This window comes from Ovis aries, chromosome 1, assembly GCF_016772045.2.
Source record: "Ovis aries strain OAR_USU_Benz2616 breed Rambouillet chromosome 1, ARS-UI_Ramb_v3.0, whole genome shotgun sequence".
Classification (NCBI taxonomy): Eukaryota; Metazoa; Chordata; class Mammalia; order Artiodactyla; family Bovidae; genus Ovis; species Ovis aries.
This window is the reverse complement of record NC_056054.1, coordinates 240,965,333-240,971,858: the sequence shown is the minus strand read 5'-3', so window position 1 is coordinate 240,971,858 and position 6,526 is coordinate 240,965,333. Positions and strand designations below refer to the sequence as shown.

Genomic DNA, 6,526 nt, shown 5'->3' with positions numbered 1-6,526 from the left:
ACTAATTTCTTTTAAGTTCCAGTACTTCTTCCTATGAGCATCATCAAATCTCATTTATAACAAAGTGAGTGAACAAACCTATTAATTAAAAATCAAACTGCAAATAAAGGAAGAATATAAAAGTAGAAATAAATACTCTTGCTACATAAATCTAACCTTTTACTACTATCAGTACAAAATGTGCTTCCAGTTGATTTGTTGAACTGTAGGATTGAGTTGCTGAGGATGTGAGGGTGTGTTTGGTACTGCTGAGTAGAATATGGAGTGTTGCTAGTGGCCTCTGGATGGAATAGATTTATTTGCTTGCCTTCCACTTGGGAGTGTAGATTCTTCTTTATTTGCACAGGGCCCTAATCACCGAAGCAAATTATCTGGCCTATCCTTCAAGATGGGTTAAACTGCTCATTACTTCTTTAAATGCAGACATTGTTGGTATCAAACTTGAGTTCCCAGAATTTAAAAATACCCACAAGCTGTTCATGCAGCAATTTCAGTTAAAAATAATGTTTCATACATCGTTTGTTTGCTATACCTTCTTTAGAGGTATTCTTATTGAATTCTAAATAATACTTTTTTATTTACCAAGATGTTTAAAGTAAATATCTGTATAAAGAAATTTCCTTATAGGAAAATACACTAAATTTTCATATGATGTCTAGTTGCACTTTTTTTTAATGCTCTGTTCATTTCCTGTCACAAGATGTTAACCTCAAAGAAACATTTGGTATTACTGAAATGAAAGATTTTTTAACGTTATTTTCAAACCACAGAAATTGCTTTTGATACATGTGCCAGTTGAATCATCATATTGCTAAAATATTTAATCACACTTGTCATGATATATAGCAACACAGAAAAATCATCTTGATATGAGAAGAGGATTTAAGGAAAAGTGTCAATATCCAGTGAAGATTTTGGCTGTTTAAGCTCATAGCTAGATACATAATTCCTATTCCCCAGCTTAAACTAGGCTGTTTTTAAAAATGAGACACAAAAAGATATGACTAATTTCTAGTTGAAAAGAAAAACAATAAAACATATGACTTGTATAAATAAATAAGGTTATTATTCTAGGTGGAGATTTTTGTGCATAAACAGCTACATAGGTTCTAGTTTGGAAGGAGTTTGAAAATCACACATTGCAGCTTCGTAAATGATGAGGAAACAACTCTCTGCCCCATTCCTTCACCATACATGTGTCATAGCCCACCAGGTTCCTCTGTCCGTGGGTTTCCCCAGGCAAAAATATTAGAGTGAGTTGCCTTTTCCTCCTCCAGGGGATCAGGGATTGAACCGGCATCTCTTATGTCTCCTGCATTGGCAGACAGGTTCTTTACCACTAGCGCCATCTGGGAACCCTATGCCCTCACCTACTGGGTTGCTTTCTTCCTCCTTCCAATAACGAGAAGGAAGACTATTTCTTTTTGAGAAAGACTGTTTCATAGGACCATTCCAGTTCCTTTTAGGGCGGTACATCTGACAAGGCAAGTGGAGCTGAGGTTTGCAGAGCCACTGATCTCACCACAATTATCAGCAACTCACATGATGTGTCACACAATATACATTCAATGATACAAGTGAACCTTGGTCCATGAATTAGATTCTTGTGTTATCTGGCACTTATTTGCCTTAAGGTAATAATAACTGTGTTGATCCATAGCCATGTCCCCCGACATTGCCTCTGCTCGAAGAAGAGCGTTCTTAAGGGCAAGAGAGGGCAGCAATCACAGAAAATGTGAAATTCACATTCAATCACTATTCTGCTTCAGAATTTAACCTCATTCCCTCATTCCCCAGCGCAGTTGGTACCAACAGTTTCCTTTTTGCGTGAGTCCAGACAGGTTGGGTCCATTCACGTGATGCAGGGGAACAACAAAGCAGTCAAGGCCATGTGTTCATTTTCATCTTCTTATCCCTTAAAATAACATTGAGGCCTCAAGAGATGGATGAGCCTTGGGCAACACTGGTCAGGACTTACCTGTGTTATTTCTAATTTTATCTTCTTATCCAAATGTCCTCAAGTCATTGTTTATTTTGGTGAACGTTTATAGAATGCCTGTTAGATGTCAGGCACTTCGCCAAGTACAAAAAACACAAAAATGAATATGACTTAGTTCCTGCCCTGGAGTTGCTTACAGTCTCCAAGACAGACAGATGAGCAAATCTTTTCAATTAAAAGAGCCCCCAAAAGAGATCAGCACCTTCAGCTAAATATAGGAGCAGTAAATGCCTATGATAGGTGGGGAGAAATGATGGGTCGACAGGGTAGTTTGGGCTTTAGTCGAGGGACTGGAATGCAGGTCCATGGCTATTAAAAGGAACTATATCTTCAATAGTCTGCTGGTATTTACGAATATAGGGCATGCTGGAGAGATGGCAAGTAATCTGTGTGATTGAAAAACCGGGCAGGGATGATGGAACTTAGACTAGATTGGAAAGATAGTTTAGGGTTATTAACACAATGTGATTGCTTTCATTAGCAACAAGATATTTTATCCAGACTGTAAACATACTTTTTAAAAAATGAATTAATTACAAGAGCCTGTTGAATCTGCTTTTTTTCATGAGTATACCTTAACCTAAACAAGTTTTTATTTATATGTGAAAAAGGGGCAATACAAGAAGATTAACTTAGTAACACACGTTATATACAAATTTTAGCTTATATATGATCTTTGAGATTTTAAAATAACGACAATTTTCAGACTATCTGTTTATCATCAATAGAGTGTTGATGAAATGAATTTTGGATTATCTATGCCTAGAATATCATGGATTCAGTAAAATGAGGTTCAGGAGAAGATTGAAAGTGAAAGTTGCTCAGTTGTGTCCAACTCTTTGTGACCCCATGGCCTATATAATCCATGGAATTCTCCAGGCCAGAATATTGGAGTGGGTAACCTTTCCCTTCTCCAGGGGATCTTCCCAACCCAGGGATTGGACCCAGGTCTCCCTCATTACAGGCGGATTCTCTACCAGCTGAGCCACAAAGGAAGCAATGGATTGATAGTCATATAGATTATTAGGAGAAAAAAAGAAGTTTTTTAAATACACAGTAAAAATATCTTGAAATACGTATATAAATATTAGTGGTGGTCATCTCAGAGTGGTCAGATTAGGGATTATCATAACTTTCTTTAGTGTATCTTTTAAAATTTTCTACAATAAATGTGTTTTTAATTGAAGTATAATTGCTTTATAACATTGTGATAGCTTTTGCTGTACAACAAAGTGAGACAGCTATATGTATACATATATTTCTTCCCTCTTGGACCTCCCTCCCACCTGCTCCCCACCCAGCCCCTCTAGGTCATCACAGAGCACTGAGCTGAGCACTCTGTGCTATACTGCAGGTCCCTTTTTATTTTACCCTACAAGGGATAAAAATGAACCTTTTAGTAGTAACAAGGACCTTTGTCAAACACTCATGCCCAGTTCATCTTCATGCATAGATAAAGAAGAATAATGTCAAGATGCTTCAGCTAGTCATTAGATGCAACATTCATGTCTGTCTTCATGATGTTACAATTGAGTTTGACTCTGTACATAGTAAGGGCAATTCTGTCCTGAAAGTGTTTTTCTAGTTAGGTGAATTTCTGAATTTCTCCTACAAAACAAAAGTTGGTTGAAATTCATTAGAACTTATCTACCACTTGCTACATATATATACGTGTATATATATGTATATATATATATATATATATAAAGTATATACATATATATGTTTATATATATATAGTTAGTTTTAGGTATGATATTCTTTAATAATTCACTTTGTTTTGATAATTATACAAATAAATAAGGGTTCAGTCCCTGTGTTGGGACGATCTTCTGGAGGAAGACATGGCAACCCACTCCAATATTCTTGTCTGGAGAATCGTGTGGACAGAGGAGCCAGGTAACCTACTGTCCATAGGGTGGAAAAGAGTCAGACACAAATGAAGTGACTTACTACACGTGCAGGCATAAATGAAAAAATATATACCTTCTGCATTTGTCCTTATTTGTCCCTATAGGTGCTGCTTCAGTTGCATAGCATTCCCTTCTATCACCCATGAATTAACTTGGAAGACTTGGCCAAACATTTTTCTGCCTTACTTTTCCTGATTTTGTTTAGATTGAAAAAAAGCATATAACTCAAATAAATAGCCATACATTTAACTACTTTATTATATAAACGCAAAATCATATTTTGTATTGAATTTGAAATATGATTAGACCTATATCCCATTCTCAGTAGATTTAAAAGAAAATCTACCTAATATAAAATTTTAAGTAGAATATTTTTGTCTACTTCCAAAGAAATTTTAGAAAAAGAAAAAAATTTAAATGATATGATTCTTTGTATTTTATTAGTTCCTTGTAAATGAATATGAAGGTTCAGTGATAGCTAAGACTATTGAAATATTACTTCACCTTTGAGTAAGAAATTTGGGGAAGGGATATTTATCTAAAAGGCAGCCACAAATCATCATTGTATTCTTTTGTAAGCAAAAAGTAGAAGCAATACATAGTTTGTAACCAGCAGTTTCATCTTCTCTTCGTGTTGTGGCAGATTAATACCAGCTTAGCCCAAACATCCAAAGTTATGCTGTTGGCAATGTAGCCATCTGTTTTTAATGAATATCTGGGGTCCATTTTTCAGTTAAGCTTCTCTTATTGTGTGTGTATGTTGCTTTTTCAGAGCTATCTGCATAATTGCTTAAAGATTTTACTACAAAATTAATATCCTTGCTGTGAACAAGGGAACAGGGCAAAAACCAGGATGACAGAGCCTGAGATGAGGTGAAAAGCAAATCCAATTTTTCCTTGCACCATAGAAACCTCGTCAGGACTAGCTTTATCTGGTAATCCACATTTAAACTTTAACCTGTAGGGGGGCTCTTTGTGTTAGATAATGTAAGCACAAAAGCAGGCTGAATCACTAATCAGATTAATCATATTTTGTAAGACTCAAAAGCTTCATTAAAAAGACCTGGTATCCAAGTTACAAATTTTTGCTAGTGGTAGTGGTGAAGGAGGAGTTTGTCAAAAAAAAAAAAAAAGTCATGGAAATGCTGACGTCTTCAACTTTTAATGATCCTATAGCAAGCATGACTGAAGAACAATGTAATATCCTAATTTAAAAACTCATACCTTCACAAAATTAGCCAATATTTTATTGCACTTTTTTCATATTTTAATATAAGAAGGTACTATTGGATAAAGGTCTTCATTGCTATTATAGCTTCTTCATATTTTGAGCATATGTTGATATATTTGTATTATAGGCACCTATAATTTATATTTACATCAGTAACATTATAAATGCAATATACATTATGTATATAAAACAACTACCAACTGTCAGTTGATGACTTATTATTCTAAGTCATTTCTCAAAGCATTTTATAAACTTGACTGTTCAATTAAGGAGAATATTTGATGGAAATGGGGACCCTTCTGAGGAATAAAGTGGAAAGGAGAAACTTTGTTGGCCCAGAATTTTATAAAACATGAAGCAAAGAAATGCAGTCCCAAATTTCTTTGGTTTGTTGAAAAAGAAGGAAGGAAGAAAAATATGTCATTAAACTATATCTTTGCAAGTAAAGCAAATCTTTAAAAAAATAAGCAAATGAGTTCTGTGGTTGACAGTCTGTAGCATGACTAGGTAATTATGGGGAAAATGCAATTGCATGTGTAACTTTATGCACACCAAAATCTCTTCAAAACTCAGCCCTCATATTTTAAATCAACAATAGTTTTTGGCATATGGTATGTTACACAAATGCTTCCTAGCAAAACTGCTTCGATAATAATCTTGGTGAAAGAGCATGCCTAGTAATAGCTATTGAAAATTGTTTTCATGCTACCTTTTGAAGATACCATGTAATTCTGATGTCTGATTAACAGTGTAAAAACATTGTATCAGTTCATTTTTCTCAGCACATCCTCAAGAGAGATCCATTTATAAAATTATATATTCATATCTGTGGAAGTCTCTATCTTAAAATGAACTATGCAAAATTACTAAGGAAAAGACACAGGTCTTTATAAGCAAGTCATTTGAGATGAGGAAACTCAACCAAATGAAATGACAATATATTGACAACAAAAAACAAATAAGACTTATAACTCTTTTCCCCAAGCAGGCTCAGTGTGCAATGGCTGCAAACAGGAGCTTCCTTGGTAGTGTAGGCAGCCTGCTGCCTGTACAGGTTGCCCTAAGGGACCTTGAAAGACAACTCTTTGCAGTGGACATTCATGACTAATCAGCTGTCCCCAGCTGAAGCTCCAGACAAGTATGTGTGGTACCTTTAGAAAGGCCCAGGTCACAGTGGCCAAGGTCCATACTGACCAAATCATAAAGTTCATCCACACCAAGCTGCAGAACAAGGAGCATGTGACTGAGGTCCTCTGGGGCCAACTTCAAGTTCCCTGGCCACTGGAAGGTCCATATCTCCAAGAAGCGGGGATTTACCAAGTTTAATGTGGGTGAATTTGAAAACATGGTGGCAGAAAAACAGTCCATACTGGATGGCTGTGG

The 6,526-nt window shown here is 35.7% G+C and overlaps 1 non-coding gene across 1 annotated transcript; it reads left to right on the top strand.

The window, feature by feature from the left end:
- Positions 1-6,088: 6,088 nt before the first annotated feature.
- On the top strand, positions 6,089-6,226 carry LOC114111271 (small nucleolar RNA SNORA70). The gene has a single exon (XR_003587354.1). It is a non-coding gene; the product is annotated as a small nucleolar RNA SNORA70 (small nucleolar RNA).
- The last annotated feature ends 300 nt before the right edge of the window (positions 6,227-6,526 follow it).